This window comes from Bombus vancouverensis, chromosome 6 (assembly GCF_051014615.1).
Source record: "Bombus vancouverensis nearcticus chromosome 6, iyBomVanc1_principal, whole genome shotgun sequence".
NCBI classification, from domain to species: Eukaryota; Metazoa; Arthropoda; class Insecta; order Hymenoptera; family Apidae; genus Bombus; species Bombus vancouverensis.
In genome coordinates, this window is record NC_134916.1 from 13,692,803 (window position 1) to 13,715,428 (window position 22,626).

Below are 22,626 nucleotides of genomic sequence, written 5' to 3' on the forward strand. Positions count from 1 at the left end.
TCTCCGTAATTATCGAGAAAATTTATGTTATATACTCGTCTCTTTCTCTTTGGTTTATTTTGTGGGAATCCCCGGAGTCGCTTAATAAGAAGCTGGTAATTACGTTTTGCAAGGAGAGACTGTTTATCGCTAGTCCAACGTTAACTTCATTAATTATTCTGCTCAAAGGGCAGAGAGACTCTTTTATTTCCGTTCCTCTTAACGGTAGCGACGATCTTCCTTCCCCTGTAGAAAGCATCTTAATATCATTTATTGATGCTGCGCTATAGTAAACGGCAGTGCTGTTTAGCCGAATATTCCTGAAAATATGAAAAGATATTTTTCTTCTTCAACGCAAACTTTTTTACAAGCAACATGCTTCGTTACTTCATGGTCTGTTTACAATGCCCACAAGTCATCCCTGGGATTAAACGGATCGGTCTGAATACCGGGCAAGCTGTAATATTAAATTTTATTCCGCTAACATTCCTTTCGGTTCGTAAATTTTCTTCAGAGACATTGTCATGCATCGTGCAGCGAGTACTCTATGTACAGGCTGCATAATTCCGGCAACCTTTCTACAGGAAAATTCTCTTGTATCGTAATAGGCAATCGATGGGTTCGCAAGAATGCCGTAAATTTGAGTTAGCGTACGTTAATTAATTCTTTGCCTGTTCAAGAGCACGACGCAACGGCCGATCATACATAGTCACGACAGAAATGCATGAATTTTATGTTTTAGTTTTTTTTTTTTTTTTTTTGCAGCCCGATACGATGGAACAGTTTAGCGAATTCTTTCTGCTTAGAACTTCAAGTACCAGGTGCTGTAGCGGCAAATGCATCCCGTAAAATACACGCACCTGTAAACGAACAAGCACTCGACGCACTTAATACGGAGTTAGCCCGAGTTGCATTGTGCAGCGGTGCGTGTCGCGATACGGTAACGTCCACTGTTCGAAATAAAAATATTTTATAGAATTACGGGCTTGTGGACGTTATACATACTCTGCTCGCTGGAGCGCATTATACCGTACTCTTCGACTAACCAGCGAAAATATTTCGCTCGAGAAAATTATCGAGGTAAAGCAAAAAGCTCTCGAGCAATCGTGGATTCTGCGTTTAAAACGAGATATAGAAAGTTTCGTGACTTCTAGTTGCTATATTCCGACGGTCCATTTATAACGCAGATTTCTCGCTGCTATATCGAAAGATATTTCGGGAATCGTCGGGGAACAAATTAATTGCGTTCACGAAATTGACGTGAAACGTGTCGCGTCGCGTTGCACACGACAACGACATCGATGTAGTACTTTATTAAAGCCTTAATCCAATGAGAAGCGGTGTACCAAATTCGCTTACTCGTGCATTATTAAAGGCGTCGGTTTCTACTATAGCCGCTGCATAAACTAACGTTTCCGCTTGATTAAAACTTGCATCGCTTTATATTCATCGTTCTTTGATCAACTATTAAAGACAAACACCGTAGCACAGAAACTTTTTGTCGCGGTTTCCCCCAAGGGATCGAAACTCGCTTCTCTCGCTGCACCGAATTCATTCATCGCTCCTCCATTTACCATCTTTTTGCGACAAGCGTCGAGAACGTGTATTTTCTTTTTTTTTTTTTTTTATCGGATGCTTCGACTCGAAAGAGTCGCGTTTGAATTCTCGATTCGTTCGACCATATTCTTATATTTTGACTTTTCGTGTCGAACGTTCCTCTCGCATGACTCGCTTGCATTCGATACACTTTCTTGCCTGACACCAACCAATAGAGATAAAAGAGAAAGAAAAACAAAAGGGTCGTTAGGTCGGTTGGCACGACCATACAGGCTACACTAACTAGCCTGCTTATTATCGCGTATGAGACGGGCAACATCGGCCGTAGAACAGTGCTAGCTTCGCAACGAGGGTGGTAGAGTAGAGTGGCGGGTTATAGAACAGTAGGGACGCCAGGATGACATTAACAAATGACTGCATGGCTGAGCTTCTGCCGCCCATTCCCCTTCCGTCACCTCTGCCTGCACACCCAGTAACCCTTCTGACTGGTTCTCTCTTTCCCTCTCTCTCTCTCTCTCTTTCTCTCTCTAGGTTCAACCCCTGCGACCAGGCCTCCGCAGCTTAACCGAGGCGGGACCGCGTATTCGCGAAATCTGGGCAAACTTTCGTCATAAATAAAGGGTAAACAACGCCGCCTATCCCCCACCTGAAACCGTGACTCCAGTCTCGTAAGTCACTCTGCCTCGCTCCTTGCATCGGTTCGCCTTTCTAACTTCTTCCTTTCAGCCGCGATACCATTCGACGAACTTTCATGGCACTCCAAAGAGACTCGAAAGGTGGAAGTTCGATGTCGTTTCTAGATATCGTTTAATTGATACGATTTTCACAATACTCCGTTCAGTGTCGTGTACCTTTTTCTCGTCTTTTTACTCTGTAAGTCTCTTAGGTTTATAGGATCGACAAATGTTTTCTATACTTCGCGGCAGTTCGGACGCGGATACCGCGCAGATCGGAATGAATTTTCACTGTACGAGCATCGATGGTATAATTTTGCATATTTGTGCAACCTGATTAAAAGTTCTACGTATCTGCGAAGCATGGTAAAAGTGCTTCGATGGCAGAGGGTCAACGTACGATCGTTAAGAACAAATATACGGATCGATGATTTTGCTCCTACGAATTATCTGTTATTTCCTTCCATTTTTTTTCTCGAGGATAATGATCATCCTCCGGTATTGTTGTTTCGTAGGAGATTGACGAGAATCCAGAGGCATTTGTCGCGACTACGCGACCGTGCTAGATTTTTCCAGGGGTCCACTTAAGGAACGAAAACAAGGGTCGCTCCTGATGAGTATGACAGATGGGTTAGGGAGTAACAGGAGCACGCCGCGTGAGAATGCTTGGCGAAGTCGTTTAATCGTGGCATCCCCGTTGCTCTGGAAATCCCTCGGAATCATCGGGTTGTAAAGGAATAATGGAAGAAACAAAGAAAAATCGGTACTTGGATACTGGAAGAAAAAAGTATCCGAGAATAGAAGAAGCTTGAACGGTGATGCTTATCTCGTCGCCGTGTCGCGTCGGTCGGGATAATGATTCGATGTTCAACAGGGTTGACGAGACAATTCTCGTTCTAGGAATGGCGGAGAGGACGGTATATATCGTGGAGGACGGTGTAGGTGAATGAAAAAGCACGGGAAACTGTAGCTCGCGCAGGGTGGCGGCCAGAAAAAGCCGACTTTCGAGTCTGTTACGTTGTGTCGCGTCACTTTGGCGGATTAATTCCTGGCCGTCAGACAAATAAACTCGGTCTCAATGCTCCGGGATCTTCCATCTACATTGAGGAGTCTATGCAGATTAATTGAAGTGTAGTAGTCGAGGCAGCGTCGTAATCATGCCGGGCAAAGGGGATGACGAGGATGAATTTGAAGAAAAAGAGGGGCTTGCCGGAGATTAATTGAAACGCTCTTGCCCGAGACGACGTGGCGATCATTGCGGAAACGATGTTACTCCTCTCGTCGAACTCGGCATCTTCTTCTCTCATTGTCGGTGTCCGACTTTGACCGATCACGCGAGTTATTAAGAATATAATTCCCTCGCGATTTAAATAGGAAGCAAGAGACTCGATACTGTCAATTTTCTACTTCGAGCAACCTCCTATTAACCCGAGTGGCTATTGTCTTCTAATTTCGATCGTTGTTTCTTGTTTTATCAGTAGAGTGAAAGATAAAAAAGGTATATAATACTTTGTTTGATCTGGCTGTCGGTCAGAGACTGGAGAGCGTGCTCGAATCAGAAAACGAAAACAGGTGGAAATTGATGTTGCACAATTAAGATCGATTGTTCGATCAGCGTCCACAACGGTACAAACGTAATTTTGTTGTCGACGTTTCTCATCCGCCGTTGACGGTCGATCGCGTTCATTTTCTTGAGTGCTCGAGTTCGTTCGAATCGGTTGAAAACTCGTCCGGGTCGCATTATCGGAGAGCCATGGGCCCGGGATACGACTACAGAAAGACGAGGTAATCTGGAAATGGAAGTCTCGAAATATAATAAATATCTTCACAGTAGAGTATTCCGATCATTTCACGACGATGGAACGTAGAATTATGGCTTGTTCACGCTGTATTCTCGATTGTGGGCGAGAGAAAGTTTTATTAGCTGTATATTACCAACTTTGGGTTCGTTGCTTCGTAGAATTTCATGTTCTCACGATTCACCAACGATCTTAATTAATCCCTGAACTGTAAATCTTTCAGCGATACTCGACCGGGCATTTATAATTTAACACTAGAACCAGTAACCTGTACAACCAGTACATGTACCTAACTATATTAATACAGCAATGATCATATAATTAAAACAATATGGAGTTGAATAAAGAGTTGTAATACGTGATACGTAACTGTGTCAAAAGTAGTGCATATTTGTAGCACTTTTAAAAATGGAAAATCCGTAATCTAGGTCGAGTATGTTATCCTTTTGTCCTCGTTTATACCGCTTAATGTCTAATTCGATAACACGAAAACTAAGATATATTAATAATCGCGGGGACTCGAACTTTCGAAGGATCAACTTTTGCCCCATCCTCTGGAGAGTGACATCGCACCTGCGATCCCTCGAAATTTTTCCCGGGTAATGCTTTTACCGTGTCGAAGGGCCAGAGGGGTTGGAAAACAGGTTGAAGACGCGGATGAGCGGTGTTCGGTTACACGTGCGACGTTTATCGGAGCGGATAGCGGACGCGGAAACGCGTTCCTCACGTTTCAAAAAACGTGCTGCATTTTTTCCGCGCGTCCGTGCTCTAAGCAATTTTTTCGCTATTAATTTCACCGTTCCCTTGGTGGACGCTTGGTATGCGGTTACGAGACGGCTATGAAATCAAGGATGGACGCGGACCAAGAGGAAAGAGAACGTGTTCGTCGCGTTTTGCGGTCCACGCCACTATTGTGCGACTGTCTGGTACTTCTGACAGCAGGCCTTTCAAATTCATAATGCTTTTCCAATAGTCGCCGAATGACATGCCATACGAGTACCTACGGTTTCTCTCCTTACCCTACCTCGTCATTCGTTCGCTTTCCTTTCTGCTATACCAATGACATTTACGGCCCAAGCAAATGCATGCCGCTTTTCGAAAGGGACGACAAATTAGACGGTAATTTGCACCTTTTCCATCCTACTTGCGGTTGAATGCTAGAGAAGCTCGCAGGATTCCCAAATGAATATAGCATATTCCCGGTTGATAGTAGGATTTTCTCTTCTCGAATACTCTGCCCATATATCTATATATATATCGAATCGTTCGCGCCGAAACGACGAGTATTTATATTGAAATACCGTAAATTCCTTTGTTACCTCTCGCAGAGGGTTCAGTATCGAAGTTCAGATTTATTAATTCGTAGCCGCCATCCCCTCTCGCCTTTTTCCACTCTTGCCTGTTTCGCATAAAAATTTCGCCGAGATTTATGAAGCCTGGGTAGGCACAAATTGCCCCCGGGGATCGAGGAATGTTCCTCTGATAGAAGGATCCTCGTTTCGAGGGAAGTCCCTATTTGTGTGGGTCGTAGGTCGAAGCCCTAAGAACGACGATCCTGCGGTGAAAAATGAGGCTTCGTGTGGCCGCTGCTTGCCAGATCACTAGCTCCAACGACCGACCAGCTTTTTCCTTTTCCTTCCTTTCTCTCTCTCGCTCTCTCTCTCTCTCTCTCGTCCCATTACGATCTTTGTACTTCAGTCGTATCGTCGCGATCGCCACGCCTGTTTATCGATGAAAAGTAACTTCGTCGCAGGGAAATATTTGTCGAGCAAATGCTGACCGAGTCGACGTTGTTTGTTCGAGTCGACGACAAATACAGTTCATAATCGGTTCTTCGCAATGACGCGGTTAATTTCAGTTAAAACAGAAAACACGCGAAACAATTCGTAGGATCGAGTCGTTCGGTTGAGGATTCCATTCTAATGGAACGACTCGTGATCGAAGATAACCACGTACGTACTTCTTATCCTTTCCGCCAATTAAGCTCTCCATCTTGTCGATGAATCTCTCCAGTTATCGGATTGGCTATCGACTAATGCCGCTTTTTGTTTCTTTCCATCCTACAATTTACCATTTATCGGAGGTAATTAATTAACAAGAACCGCGGGAAACGATCGATTCGCGAAGGAAAGATAGATTGTAACAAACGTCGAAAGATGGAGAATCGAGTGGAAAGTTTATGCTTTCGAAAATAATTCTTTAATCCGGTAAAGTTTTTGTCGAGCTTCGACAGCGGTCGAGAAACGAAGGAAAAGTACTGAAAGGTTGTGTCATGAGAATAGTGGCGACGATTGTAGGAAAAGTTGCCGGGATTAATGTACGACGAGGAGATGGGTTTATAGCGATATCACTGGCGATTAATTAGCAGAGTGAACCCGACTTGATTCGCAAGGGAAGACCGTGTCCATTTTTCCTTTTTTTCTTCGGCCGCTCTTCGGCTTCGCTTTGCCATCTGTTGCGACTAAGGGTCGATTGGGCGACGTTATACGTACTCAACTTTTTCTGCGATATTGCGATCGATGACACGACTGAAAGGAAAAAGAGGTAAGAGGTGAGTGCAGGTGACAAGAGAGGCAGAGATGGAAAAGGATAAGAGAGAAAGGGAGACAGATAAAGGAAGAAAGAGATGCTTTCACGGCGAAAACAGAAGAGAAATAAGAGCTGAGAAGTAACCGGGTGAATTCAACGTACCATGTGATATCCGATCATACTGATTCAGTGTTTCCATCAGGATGGAACTAGGAAGAAGGTTATCGCGATGATAAAGTTCGCGAGGGGTCAGGAGAATTTCTAGCCACTTGTCCTCCGACCGTTTTACTTCGAGGAAGATGGTGGAAAAAATATTCCGCACGGTGGAACGAAAATTTCGAAAAACGACGCTCCGTGGAAGTCGTTGATTTATGCCGACGGGAATCTTAGAGGAGTAGCAGGTCGGTGCATATGTTCATCCTTAAAATTATGGGATCCTTGGCAAACTACCGGCTTTTTAAAAAGAATCCTTTAATAACCCGGAACGCGAAACGCGTTTTCTCGTCGGTTTTACTTTCAAATTGTACGTACACGATACGTTCCGTGTTAAATGGCGAATTATCAACGCCATGGTAATAACTCGGTGGTTCTAACGAACCATGTATGTCACCGGGAGCAGGAAATCGACAACGGTGTTTCACGATTCAATCAAAGGCTGAACGTTTACCCTCGTGCTCTAATGTGGTGTTCAACTTTGACGCGTTCAATTTCGGAAATCTTGCTGTTTGACTTTGATATCCGCTTTATGTCGGTCATTGATCTTTCGTGAAAACTGTACCACGGTATAACATTTTCCGAGAATCAACTTCGCCCCGACAATCGATGAGCTGTGCGTGTGGCAAGCTACTAGAACAATAGCAAAGAACCACACGATACACACGTGAGGGTGAAACGATTGAAGTGGACGACGCGCAATATAAACGGCAAAGAAAGTTGAACGTTCGTTTCCCGTGCATTGAAAAGGAGGCCGCAACCAAGTTCCAGATCGAAAATGAGATTATCTAGACGGAGAAGCGGGTACGGTACTCGCGAGCTCAACAGTTACGTTTACCTGGATAGAAGCGGATCCACTTCTACGCAGCGCGTACGTTCTGGTTAAAACTGATTTTAATTAGAAAGCCTGCGGGGGGCATTTTAGTGCGTTTTTACCTTCCATTTTAAACTGGTTGGCTGGAAAATGCATTTCGCGTCATTAAATGCGCAGCGGCGCCGTCGCTTTCGCTTTTAGCGAAAGCTGCGCGGCATACGAGTAGAAAGCATTTCGTCCCTCGTATCTGGCCAGGCCGCGTATCTGCTTTCTCATTTTTACATTATCGTCTACCAACCTACGCCAACGTTTTTTCTTCGTCATCCGAGCTTCGCACGCTTTTCCACGGACGACGAGGTCAAGCTTGAAGAAAAGGTAGTTTCGTTGTAACACCGTAAATGAATATTTTTCCCGTCGTATCTTTATCGTTTGTTTCCTTTATTCTTTCCTATTTTATTTCTTTGCACTGCCAACGTCTATGAGAAGAAATAGTAAATAAAAAGCCGATAACGAACCAACATTCGGCCAACGTAATACACGTTCAGTAAGGTAGGATTATCTGACTCGAACGTCTAGCTCCAACGTCTTAATATTCAATTTTGAAGTTTGCACAGAACAACCAAGCTTGTACGTTATGGCACACTATTAAGTCTTTGATATAACGAGCGAACGAGAGAGCATGGTGCGTTTCATGTTCGGCGAGAGGAAATACGAAAAACGAGAAAATTATTCAAACCCTATGATATATAGTTTATTTGGTAGCGAGAAGGTATGAATAAACGACAGAAAGGTTCATTCCCACGCATAAAATAATTACGATAATTATAATTGAAAGCAAAGACGTTATTTCAAGAAACGTTCTTCTCTTTGATAAGTGGAAGTTAGGTTTTCAAGACAGATCTCTTAGAAATTGATCGAACTTGGTGAACTGTAAGGAAAATTACTTAACTCGACTAAGATATCTTACCTCGCGTGAAATTTCGCCATTCTCTTTTATTACTGTGTCGTGGAATGAACGGGATCGAATAGGCGATTGGTATATCGGTGATATATCGCATGGTGTATCAATGGTACTCGTTCGTTCTCGAGACCGTCGCTGTTCGACTTTTACTAGTGAATCAGCCGAGAATATAGGTTTTCCTTGATGTCACTCGTCCTCGCTGAATGCTCGTAAAACGAAAGGGTTACATCAGCTTCGACGAAACCACCTATACACCTTCGATATCACCGTAAACTGGTTTTCCACAGGCCGCAGCCCGTGGCGATGTATCGGAATCAAGGTATTACGACGTGCAGCTGCGCCCCTGTCCTTTCATCGTCTCCTGCAAATCTCGCCCGTTCGTTTCTCTTCCTACGTGTTTTTCCCTCTGCGAAAGGAATTCGTAATAACTCGTCGAATAGTTTGGAAAACTGGGTCAACCTTTACGCGGAATCGCGCTGGCGAACTTCGTACAATAGGCGAGCGTAAAACTTACAAGTAAATACCTCGTACAGACGGAACGAGCGTGCTTTTTCTTTCAAGAAAGAATTTAATTTCCGTTCCGGCCACAGGGGTGAAGGTCCGCGTCGATGCATGGATTACGTTTACCTTCGTAATGAAACCGTTATACAAAATGGAAAATAATCGGTAAATTAGAGGGAAATAATATTTAATGGAATGAGACGAGAAACAGAAGGCCAAGACACGATAATTTTGATAACTCAGGCTTGAAAATTCGGTACCTTGTTAATTAATCACATGTTACGAGTATCGTAACATTTTTATTAAGTTCGGTTATAGCGCTCTATTTGAAAAATATCTGTATGAAAAACATCGATCCTCTTGATACAAGATGATAACGATCTCTCGGGAAAAATATTGGTTTTGAGATATTGGTTGTCAGATTTGAAATATTACGTCGCTAGCTTTCTCTGCGTCCAGCTTGTCCTATATTAGTTTTCTTTTTATATTAAAATCCATCCTTTTAACGAAACTAAATCAGATAAAAATCAACAAACTTCTGTTTGTCGTATTTTTCTCCTCTAATATTCATACAGATACTAGTTCCGGTGGAAAACAATTTTTATCCAATAAGGAATGTAACGAGTCGATTAGGGACTCGGCAATTTCGAACGAAATTCGATTCACCGTTAATGGTGAATAACGTTTACCTCTTGAAATATAGTTATAACGAAATCGTTATGGTAGGGTGGCGCGTATCAGCGTCGTTCGACAGAGGGATATCGTGATACTTGAAGCTGTTTCGGCTCGTAAAATCATGTTCGCGTAATTCCTGGAGGCATGTCGCGCTCGTTTGAGGTCAAGCCCTTAAGCTCGCCGCGGCTTAAATCGTTTTACAAGGCGAGAGGGGTGAACTACGTTAAGGAGAGATTGCGAGCGGCAACGAGACCGCTGTGTGCACTCGTTTCGCCAGCAATCTTCCGAGCTTTATCGTTATTATCCATAAACGGTATTAACGAAATTATACGAAAACGTTCGGACGTTTTGAACATTTCCCGTTCTAAGGTAATTTTCTTTTCATCGGGAAACCGAGTGACCGAAAGGGAAAGAAAAATCGTGCTCGATCCAAGTGTCGCTCGATTTAAATCAACACTGAGGCGGAATATTTTTTACGAGTTTTACAAAAGTTCAAAACGGTAGGAAAAGAGAGAAAACAAGTTAAGAAACGGACACTCGCCGAGAAATTTCTACGGTTTATCTTGACCCGTTCTCTGAGTCACATTTAAGGCTGTGCACGATTCGTGTTGAATATTCTTCGTTCTTAGGCCGTGTCGTACTTTCCAGGAACGCGGGAATAAAAGTAGGGCATAACTCACAAGCTGAACACCGCCGCTCCAAAGCGATCGTACTTCTGCTCGAATATCATTGTTTTCAACTACCGGATGATAGTTGCGCCCGACAAATTTCTCCCGTTTTGTTCTCTTCCTTCTCTTTCCGTCGTTCGCAGCGTTCTATCCGCAAAATTGTTCCGTTATAAATGAATTTCCATTGACCGTTGCTGTTTATCAGTCGTGGAACATGGTAGAGCCACGATCGGAGAAGCTTCTCATTTAAAAGTTCCACGCGACCGAGGAATCTCGCAACGAGTCCCATTGTAAACCGAGCGAACGCGACGTCTCGGAAATACCTTCGTTGGAAACGATTCCGTTTGATCGTCGTCGCGCATTTCCTCCAGTTCTTACAAATCGAAGTTGCCTGTCTGTGCAAGACTAAACAAACAAAAGGGGGAGGATGAATTTATTCCGCGTTTAATAATCTTCGTTGTGGATAATATTGGATAATAACGCGTTAGCATTATTACACAGCGAATCGTCTCGACTCGCGTCCATTATAAAGCACGTACGCACCCGGGGCTGGTTGACAAAGAGAGTCGTCGTACAATCAGTCTCTGAAGCGACGTTCCACGCGGATAGCCGGTCGCTTTGTATATACTCATAATTGATTTCTAGTCACGTGCCGGAAAAACACGGTCTCGCGGCCCTTCGACCGATCGCGTATTCTTGCAAAAGCAATTTCATCGCTCTTCCCCTCGAAACGACCATGATTCGCGAATTGCCTTCCGTCCCCCGCTTTATTTATTTTATTGTTCGCCAGCCTTCCGCGTACACAATGATGCTCCGACTGCTAGCCTATTTCCGATCGGCTTTGTACGATGGTCAGTTGCAAATATCATTGACAAATCCGGTTCGCGCGATGTGGCGCGGCGCCTCACCGTCTCCCAGATCCGAATTCGTTGTGTTTTTTTCACGTATCCGTTCGTTTCGTCTCGTTGTCACGTATAGCCGGAGTCAGAGATATTTTGTTTTTCCTATTTTATTCAAATTCACGGGTTCCCATATGTTTCGTTCCATTTTCTTTTTCTCTTTAAGCATATGTTGATCATTCGTGAATAAATTATCTCTAATTTTTGTACAGACTCCGGGTGCAAATATATCTGAGTTCTATTTATAAGCGAGTAGTAGGTCGTTTGAGAAGTTCATGGCGTATTTGACATTTCGTATACGTTTCATGAAAATGGAGAAAATACGATAAAAGAAAAAAGGTACTATTAGAGCGGATTCTTTCATGATTATTTAATTACAGTTATTTTATGTTACATGCTATTTTTACGATTTATAATATAACGAGGAACGTGTTTGCGGTATAAAATCCTGAAAATGTCTTACAGTTCTCTTGCATTTGATCGATATCCGGGATATCGGTAAGGATCGATCGTTTTCTTCATGTTCTATCGTTTACCGCGATACACATAGGTTTTGACATTCCACGCGGTAGCTGTCACATGCTCGCTACACTATCAAGTTCTCTGCTCCTAGTTGAACAGAGAAATATGCGGAATTGATTAACTATTTAATTCCGTTCGCAGAACGTGGTATACTCGTACTATCATCGATTTCGATTTTTATAAAGCTCTTTTTATTACGAGATATTAAACGCTTTAAGGATTTGAAGGATTTCGTTGTGGATTAGCAGCTTCTTGAAAAAGATTCCCGAAACTACCATATAAAAAAGTCACCAAAGAGAAAAAGAAAAATACATACATTATTTAATTATTTAATAAAATATAACAATGTTCTCTCGTATAATCGATATTTCCACTTCGACTCTCATTTAAGAAAAGTAGATGGAATAGATAATGAGAATTCCAACGAAATAATAAATGCTTCCAGTAATTTGAATAATTGACAAGCCTCATTCACGATTCCCTGGAAGGATCGTAACTTCTATTCGACAGTAGAATTTCGAGTACGAATACCGTCGTTAATAAGACGACTTTAATTCAACGGAAGCTTTTCGTCCAGCCCTCTCAATAATTTAATTTGTCCGTATGCAGGCTGGTGTCGTATGCCAGGTAATAATGCAATTTGTTAACCGCGGCAATTTGTTGAGCCCGCAGACAACGGTTAGGGACGCTTGGATAGACCTTTTAGCGAAAGGTATGCACCTTGAACGTTAAGACACCTCCTCCGCAGTCAGCGAAGTGTTCTCGCTCCAGGTATAATACCATTCGTATTTACCTATTCGCCATCGTCCTCGTCGCAGTCAGCATCTTAGGGCCGCAAACGCGTCGACGGTGGCCCGGGCAATAATAAGAAATTGATAGTAAAGGAGGCATAATTCCGAGTATACCGGCACTCGACCTCATGAATTTTTCATGAATTCCAAGGCTGTATATATGCAAATCGGACTATTTTCACGATTCGGAATGCTTTAAACGGTTTAAATATACGACTGGGAATAGAACGTAACACGGTTTGCCTCTCGAGGCCATTAAGTTTTCACTTAACCCTGGCTTTCTTCCCATTATCTTGTGTCACAACGCCACCAAATTACGCGTCCCATTGTCTCGACCTATGGCTTTTTTTCGTTCGACCGTGACCATCATGCAACTTTTCAGATAATTGTGCTACGAAGTATTCTCGGTTATGCTACACCTTGAAATAGCTGTACACTGACATCCGTACGTATTAGGATACCTTCTAGTGTATATGTAAGACTCGATATGATTATCGTCAAAGAATCGACGAATCGATGACGATTTTGCATTTATGCAAAGTAACGATGGGAAAATTCATAAAAGCTAACTGTGAGAATTGAATCGTTCGGAAGCCACATTGATCGACTCCATAAATTGTTACAGGGAAGTAATACCGTCACGATTATTGTTATTAGTTTATGTTAAGAATAACTCTTTTAATAGTTTCCTAATTATCTCTAATATTAACCTCGCTCTCTGTCAGTATACAGATATTTATGAACAGTGGTGTACGTTTCATAATATCGTTTCACTCAAGAACGAACGTTCGATCTATAGTTACTCGATTTTGAAGCCAATATGTATGTTGTATATATGTGTAGCTATATCCGAGAGATCATCGAGCAGCACGTTTGAAATTCGTGTCGGATTGCAGTTTCGTGAGCCTGGTAACGCTAGACGAATTCTGTCAGGATGGAACATCGGCAACAGGATATCCTGCTGCCTATGCTTGGTCTTCCATCATGTCGGAATTTAACGAAAGTTTACGTATCGTGAACAACGAAAAAGACTAGAATCGGTTGGTGTAGTTCACTTTGCGCGCGCCACTACGATGTTAACGACCCCATAAGGATACGCGTAAACCATGGAACGCGTAGCCGGCTGACGTGCATACACCTTAAACGTTAACGACTTCATAAGGATATAGGAGATGCGAAGAAACTGTCTGCGTTTTATTGGCAGTAAAATCGGCGGGTGAAAAACGAACGAAAGGGAACTTTTAATAAATAGATCGCAGAAACGTAGTTATCGACGTACCCGACAACGAGCTTCTCTTTCCGTCTCGAATATTACAACCGAAAGATAGCGCCGTCTCATAGTCTGCAGCTGACTTCGTAATTTACTGGAGAAGTAATTTGTTTAATTAAAGAACCTCTATAAAAGAGGAAAAACTGTGTGATAAAACTGATGGCGAAAAGAAAGACGAAACTTGTCGAAGGTTGACAAGCTGTATACGAGAAATAATTTAGTCAAGTTGAAGGAGAGGAGAGGGGCGTAATTAGAGTAGAAATCGTAAAGTTCCTTGCGGTTCACGGTACCACGTCGCGTTACGAGTTTGCGAATTTTATTTCTCTCCGAATACCACGCTGCTACGAGACGATCGTGCGCGGCTGAATAGCATGATCAAGCGTGTCCGGTATATTCGGCTCACGTGGTATTGATTAAAGGGCCCTCTTTGAACTCTTTCACCCGGTTCTTCTCTTCTTCGATCCATCGTCAGAATTCTCGAAAACCTTTTTACTACCCGTTCCTTGTGTATTGCGAAATCTGCGGTTTCGAAGGTAACAGTTTGGAAGGCAGCATGCATAGCCGAAACGTAGCATCGGTTATTTGGCCCTGCAAATAGCGGTACAGATTTAAACGTTCCCTCTGACGTAAAATCGTGATCGCGTGCAGTACCTACGTAAGATTACCGTAATTTTCGGATTTTCTGTTCCGTCCAGAGGTTTTCGAGTATTCACCACCTAACAGACGATCCTTCTCGAGAGCATGTTACCTGGAAGAATCGAACCGCAGCTTCTTATCTTCGAATCGCACGAAAAATTCGATGCCCGAGAAATAGACGATGGCTTGAATTAATAAAAAATCCGATCGTTCCCAGCACGCGCCTTGGACGTAATAAAAGATCCGTTGGATAAATAAAACGACCCGGAGAAGAACACGCGGTAACTTCGAGATAGTCTGGTGCAGATCGATCGAAATACTTTAGCGAAGGAACGTTCGCCCGCGGCGAGCCAAACCCCTTCCCACTCTTTCCATACTAACTGGAGGATCCATAAACGCAGCGATCTTCTGAAGGTATTGTGCAAACCGAGAAATCTGGCCGGATAGAGGGTGGGGTTTTAGAAGGGGTGGCCCGGTCGCCGGTTAAAGACGGCACCGATTAGGGTAAGCGATCCCAGAGGATTTCTAAACTACCTTCATCGATACGACCTTCCAATCTTGTTCACAAATTGACATTAAAACTTCTTCGAATGCCGGAACGCGTCTGTTTTCAGAACATCTTGCTATTGTCGCGATATACGACCCGATCCTAATTTTTCATCCCTCATCTCCAACTAGATCGGCTCGTGTACTTTGCGTGGATTAGAACGTCTATCCGATTTTCTGAGATATTTACCCTCCGATTTGCATAGCGATCTGGTCTCGTTCGCCGATTCCATTAAAAAGTCTCCGTTACGTACCTACCGTGTCCACCAGGCGGGAAATTTATCCGGTTATTACTGTTTCGAACATCTTTACGATCGACCATTGCGACTCGTTATACTTTGTTACGATGTTATTCCGCGGAACAACATAGATTAAAGGAACAAAGCTGGTAACAACGAGGTCACCGGGGGTTGTATTTCGCGGGGTATATTTCACAGTATATCGGGTTGAAATATTTGCGGAAGAAAATATGGAAACAAAAATTGTGTTTGCGAGCAACCAGGCGCCTTGTTTCCTATCCGAATCAGCGTAGTGTTTCCTTAGTTTGACGAAACTCACTCGTCGCTCGTGATACGCTTTGCAGCGGAAAGTTCGTTGCGAGAACTGAGCTTGTTATTGGTTATCCACGTAATTCGTTCGTTTAACGATACTTTAAACTCCATATCAACTAACACCGTACGATTCGATGAAAGTTCATCGAGCTGGATTTTTGCGTTGGTTGACGTCGAACGCGAGGAAGGATCCTGGTCTTGCGCGTGCAAAAGGACGCGAGTGCGGTTGCAAGATGCGGTCCTTTTTTCGGTCTTTGAGTCCGGACATAATTCGCGGCGTGCTTTTCATCTTTTCGAAGAAATCCGTTTCTCGCGGTATGCGAATTTTTCAAAACCGCGTGTCTGTTGCGCGACTATGCACGGGCAAATTACTTTGCCGAATGAAACTTTTATTCGACGTTTCGAAGTTTGTCAGTGATGTATGACTTCGAATTTAGTTTTTTAATTTGGTACTCGCGGCTGTGTATTTGAGTTCGGTTGTTTTCGCTACACGCGTAGAGTTTGGAAATGCTACGTGGTGAATTCTCCCTCGCGTTATAAACGTTATGAGAAATTCTTCTGGAGTTAATAACTTTGTGAGTAACCGCAACTTTGCTCAGGAGCCAAGTTCTTATCACCTGTTTTGGAATAGGGTATTGTAGAGCCACACAGCCATGTTTCCTGTTAATAGAAAATTACCTTATTCGTAGAAGAAATACAACTTACTATTAACTACAGATCATTTGATTTTCAATCGTCGAAAATACAACAGACTCTGTGAGAAATAAATTAATGCTGGAACTACTAAACCACTCAAAATTCTGGTCACCTTTTTACAGATATTTTATAGGTTTATAATAGGTATTTGAGAGCTTGTTTCCCTCTTCGCGTTATATACTTAATTCATTCGATTTACTTAGATTTCAAATTGATTTTTTGACCACAAATAGTGGGATATCTAGTGGTCGGTAGTTTCAGAAATAAAGCTCTATCGCAATGATAATTTAGAAAACGAAATATTCCACAGATTATAACGACGTTGACAAATAATCTTTCACCTTATACGATATTAAACGCTAAATTAAAATTTAGAAAAAAATCCAAATGGTTGACGTTACACCGCGAAAAATAATCTCGGAGAAAGCTGTTCATGCGAATAATTGAACACAGCGCCTCCGCGCCGTTTGTTTGAAGGACCGCGACATGGACGCTTGAAACACGGCAGAATTTCTCTCCTCGAAATTCAATTTTACCGATGTATTTCCGTAGCTATGGCACGAAACCGTTGGAAGAAGATTCTTTTCTCTCGTACAATCAGCCGCGTACGTGTGCACAAGGCCGTGCTCGTAAGTTGCCGCGCCAAGAACTTTCTCCTTTTTTTTTTCGCTCTTTCCTCCTTCTTTCTCTCGCCCTACCTTCCCTTTATTCCGCGTCTTCTTCTTCTCTCCGTGTATACTTCTTTTTTACCCTTGAGTGCGAGACGTGAAATACGCGATATGCATTGCTTCCTCCAGGAAAAACAGTGGAGCTGCTTTTGTGCGAACCACGACGTCGATAGGCGAGAGTCGACTCCGCAACTCGTGTACGGCGGCAGCCATCTGAAAGCAAAACAAATGTTTTCGCAATCACAGCCTTTGTGACGGGGCGCAAGATTTTTACCCCGACCTCCCCTCATCCCCTGCCGGGAGAAACTGGAGCGCACCGAGAATTCGTTTATTCGATAGAATTGCAAGGAACCAGGCGCCACCGAGCGAAAGAGGTAGTTCAGAGGGTGGAAAAAGGTTAGGAAGGGGTTGAAAAAGGAAACACGCGGTGTAAACGCGTTTTCCCCGGCTACCGGAAAGAAATATCATTCATGAAGACCTTATGAATGGAAACAGCGATTCGTCGCTCTAATAGGATTCCATATCGGATCCGTCTGTAAGCCTTGAATATTTCTTTTCGAGGATCGAGCGTCTTTGACGATGCCGCCGTGCGAGTGAAACGAGGAAAGTCGTAGAACCGCCGGAAACGCCTTTTGTAGGTAGAAAAGCTCGCTGTCAGGGTGAACGACGATATTTATGGAGTGGTACTAATATTTCACGCAGCCCCACTTTCCTCCCTGCGGTGTCATTAATAATAAAATACCTTGCGATTATTTCGCGATATTATTCGCGAACGAGTCGTATAAATAATATATGTATTCGAGGGGAAGTAAGCAACAAAGGACCATGGAAAATATATATGACGGTTAATTTATGAAGCAGAACCCCGCCAACCACTCTCTGTCCACTCATTTTTTCCAATGAGAACGAAAGAATCGTTGATGGATTTTAGAATTTTCTAGCGAGATCTTATTAACGTGTAACCATTTGCCCACCTCTGTCTGTCTGTCTGTCTGTCTCTCTCTCTCTCTCTCTCTTTGTGTTCTTGTTGGATGATTTATTTTACATTCTGTTTGGCCGATTCAACTAATTAAAATGAAATTGACCGCATATATCTAATTGTAATCATGGCGGAGGAGAAATTCGGGCTGGCGTTGCAACGTGCCATTGAATAAATCAATATTTCGATATCGTTTTCACACAAAGGAAGCAAACGGTGAAAGGTTTACGATGGCTATTGTAACTGGCATTTGGTAAATGAGGAATAGGCAGTGTTATGTATCCTGTTCGTTTATTATTTCGAAAGAACCTGTGGATAGGAGAATATAATACGAATAACAACGCGGAATCGGCTGTGGAATATTATTTAAATCGAATCGACGATTTAAATCGGCCACCGTGGCGTTACGTAATCCCAATCATTTCGAGTTATTATTAAATTAAGCGTGAAAACGATCCGTAACTTCGCAGCCAACATCATCTTATATCTCTCTTTGCTAACAGGTTGAAAGCGACAACGCTGTGGTAGCGGTATCTCTGAACATTGTTACACGATCGTTGATTGTACACGATTCCGCACTTACTTTTAATTCCTTTCTATGTGGAGAACTCACTTTCCTCGTCAGGATTAATTTTTACACGTCAAACGATTCCACTAGCGAGTCGATCCAATTATATAGCTATTCTATATAATAAAACGCGAATCAAATAGTCTATAATATAAAGTTTCGCAAAAGACGAGTAACGGAGATGCGAGGCGAAGGGGCGAACCGTTCGAAATGCAATCCACGAGCGGTAATTATCTGTAAAGTAAAAATCTATCTTTAATCACGCCGGTTCTGGTGAGTTGTTAATTGCAAGCCAATCGCCGGTATACCTCCCTATGGAAAATATAATTGAAACGTCGAGAGCTCGTACACGATCGAACCTCCGTGTAACAAACAAAAGGTGACCATTTTCGTGATTCCATTCTCTTTCGTGTATTTCTTTGGACATGGTCAGAAGACAGATAGGAGAGAAGCCGAACGATCGCGTGTTGTATCATTGAAAAACCGTAGATCGTGAAGGATGAATGATGGGAATTGGAAGAAAAGGCGTGACCGTTACACTCCTTCGATGATATTCTTCAGGCGAAACGAAGGAGCGCGTGTACGCGTCCGATATGGAAAATTGTATTGCGCTTTGCACGCGATAACTAAACGTTTAACTTAAATTAATACTAATTTCCAGAGTAAACGCGTTGTCGCGACTGTCGTCGTACGTGATATTGACTGTCGCTATCTGAAATTAAATGTCCACCGACTAATTTCCTAAAGTGAACCCGGTCGAAACGTATACGAAGGGGAGTAAAAGGATTTGATGTCGTGCACCGATGGCAGTGACGGGACGCGAAGAAATGAAACGTTCTGTCCCTCGGAAAGATATCATCTTATTCGAAGACGCGGTACATATCACGTGTCGTTCGATACAACGATGCGTATCGATTTTGACAGCGAAACGACATCGCGCGGAATTGCATATAAGGAAACGATAGCGCGAAATTTCAATTGTAAATAATCAATAGACGATTCTAGAGGAACGGCGCGTTTAAAACCAATCGAAGCAGTCCATAAATTTCGAACTTTGTGTGCATTCATAGCGCATTCATAAATTTCGATATGAATATTTATGTGTATATATATGGTCTTGCAGGATTTTAACAACTGTATGGTAAAACGAGGCAGGTGTTAATTTTGTTCTGGAAGAGCGTCAATTGGAGCGACACAATTTTAATGCAGACGAATACTGTTCATGGTAAACTAGGATATGTGAACCTTCGTGGGTCCTGTACATGCTCTGCTGATCAGAAATATCACAACATGTACTCATTTACATTTTTTAACAAAATTTGTTTTGCTCGATATTCCACGTTATACGGCGTACATAATACAAATGAAACAAAGAAATTTCTAATACAATAACAAGAGAGGATTCGATTCATACTCAGCAGGTATCAGTTAGGTATTCTAACACCCATTGCTGAAATTGGTTTTTAGATGATAGTTTTAAGATTCTTACTATGTTCTTAAGAACATAAATACAGAAGAACATCAAAAGAGTATTTAACCAAAATCGACAGACAATTTACGCAATTCGACCTTCGAGCAATATCGTCCACGCTGGTACAACAAAATACTCCTGAAAACGAACATGATCGGAACTCGATAGACGATTTAGGACAAGGAGTCGGATGTTGTTGACGCGAGTCAGATATCAGTGCTCGGGAAAGCATCAGGTAAAAAGATACCTTCCACGAGAAAGACGGTTAGAGGGACGATAATTAATTTCAGTTTCGGAACCAGGGCTTTCTCGTTTTACTTCCCATTATACTTGGTGGCTTCTCCGCTATATTGTCCTACATAGTCGAACACCGATGATTGAACAGGAGAAGCTACACAAACGAGAAAATCCGTTCATAGGAGAGAATCGGGACGATAAAGGAAAAGAACAGGTCAGAATTCTCGCGAATCGCAAACTCTTTGTTATTATCCTAATAGTCGTTATAATTAAATTTATCGTTCGAATCGGCTTCTGTGTATATACCTGTATACATACGTATAGGGCAATAGCAACAATTAGGGTCGTTGATCGCCTTGGCGTTTCCTTTACGCGCTTTCATACCGTTAATCACGTAACGCTACGAATCTCGATTGATTCCTGTTCGGAGTTCCGCGCTGAATCGAGCATCGTCGACGCCACGTCGCCCATTTCGCGTTCAGGAAACATTTTCGTTGGAACCACGCCGGAAATGATCGCGTCCCAGTGCTATTATGGAACCGAGGGTGCGGATCGACCGATCACAGAGAGGGGAGACGGCGTATTAGCGAATACATGCCCGTACACATCATAGTCCTGAATTCGTGTTATGATTGAAACCAGACAGATTCTATGGGCCGAAATTAGAGGAAACTTAAGAATAATAAAACTACGTCGAAGACGTATATTTTCAAGAAAATCGGGTATGAAAATTTGCCGAGTGTACTTGAATTCGTCCTAACTTGGAAGAAGAGAGGTGCAGAGAATCGAGAGAAGATTATTCGATATGCGACGTATGAATTAAATTTTCAACTAATTTTCATTTGTAGAATAATCTCCTGTCATATATTTATATCAGCGTAGTTAAGAATTGAACAAATTCACGCATACTTAATAAACCTGCAAGCTCGATTTTCTAGAAAATAATATCTTCCATGTAATTTTATTATCCTCGATGTTATTTTCAACCGTACGATTTTCCTGGTTCCAATTGTGCATATTACGAATATAGGAGCAGGTTGTGTAACGGTAGTCTGGTCGATACGTTTGATTGGATGTTAGAAACAGTTACAAAACACGACCAGCGAAACAAATTTTGTAGAAGATACCTGTTAAATTTTCATCGTTACCGTACCGCACTGAACAACGCTGAAATAAAAGGCAGAATGGCTGAAACGTGTTACGATATTTTGCAGCAAACTTTTCGTCCGATTGCCGTCGTTATTACGATCATTGCCGCTTCTCCCGTTCTTATTTCTCGCTGGGATCCTGTTCAGAGTCTCTTTTATCCAATCTAGCGAAGCGCATCTCGAAAATCCCTTCGCTTATACAGTCGCTCAACGATACTTCGCCCCACTTCTTCTCAGCTTTTCTTATGCTGTGTCTCTTTCTGTCGACGCTGGTCCGATCCCAACGTTGTCGTACTGGAAGCAAGCTTCTTAACAGAGTTTTCGCAAGAATCTCGTAAATGCTGGGTTTCCAAGCTAGACGCGCAGCAACAAGAAAGCACGCACGTCCGAAATGGAGGTGGGGTAACGTGAAGAATGGCGTGTTACGGTGTCCGTAGAGGGATGCTCGAAAGGGTAAATGGACGGGCGCGTTGGAAGCCCCGGCGAAGCGCCAGAACCAGCAGGGATGCTTGAAGAAGAGGAGCTGAGACTAGGGGAAAGACGAAAGACAGGAGAGAGAGAGAGAGAGAGAGAGTGAGAGGGACAGAGAGGGCGAGGAGGGGTTAGGCAAGAGGATATGGAGGCTTCGTTCGCAAAGGAATGATGTATGATCTATCCGTGCCACGCTCTGCGGTAGCGAGATTTTCAACCCCTTCATCTTCGCAAAAGGCTGTGCCGTAGCCAGCCATCGGACGAATTGATGGTGACGCCGCTCATAAAAATGGCTCTAATGTATCCTCGTCCAAAAATTTATCCGCTTTTGTATTCGATACACTTGTGGGCCATTCTTATTTGTTGGCCAATTCGAGAAATTCGTAACACCGAGAACGATCCGCGTCTTTATCTATCGGGTGGTTTGAGGTAACTCGACCGAAACAGATTTAACTCTGACTAGCCTCTTAATGCTCGCATTTCTCTCGATAAAACTCTCCTTTTTCCGAGTGGGATTTTTTCTTGTTTCTCTCTTCAAAATTATAACTTCGTATCGTATACGCTTATGACGATTCGTTCTCGCTATAAAACATAATTTTTAATTGCTATAACGTAAACGTTGAAATTCAAATCACAGCGGAAAACACGAATCAACATTAGTTTTCGGTAACGATATCGTATTTTTCTGCAACCAGGTTTCACGTTGATTACTAGAATAATTATTAATTGTTTATCGATACGTTAATATAATATGAGAGGAAAAAGGAGACTTTAAAATATATGAATCTACAACCTCAAACTAC

At 42.7% G+C, this 22,626-nt stretch overlaps 1 protein-coding gene across 1 annotated transcript in view; it reads right to left on the reverse strand.

The window, feature by feature from the left end:
- LOC117157699 (cytochrome P450 6k1-like) overlaps positions 1-22,626 on the reverse strand; it is a 209,024-nt gene that overhangs the window by 38,915 nt on the left and 147,483 nt on the right. The window contains exon 2 of the mRNA XM_076619191.1: positions 16,980-17,162. The gene's annotated coding sequence lies outside the window, so the exon portion shown is untranslated. The remainder of the gene's footprint in view (positions 1-16,979; positions 17,163-22,626) is intronic.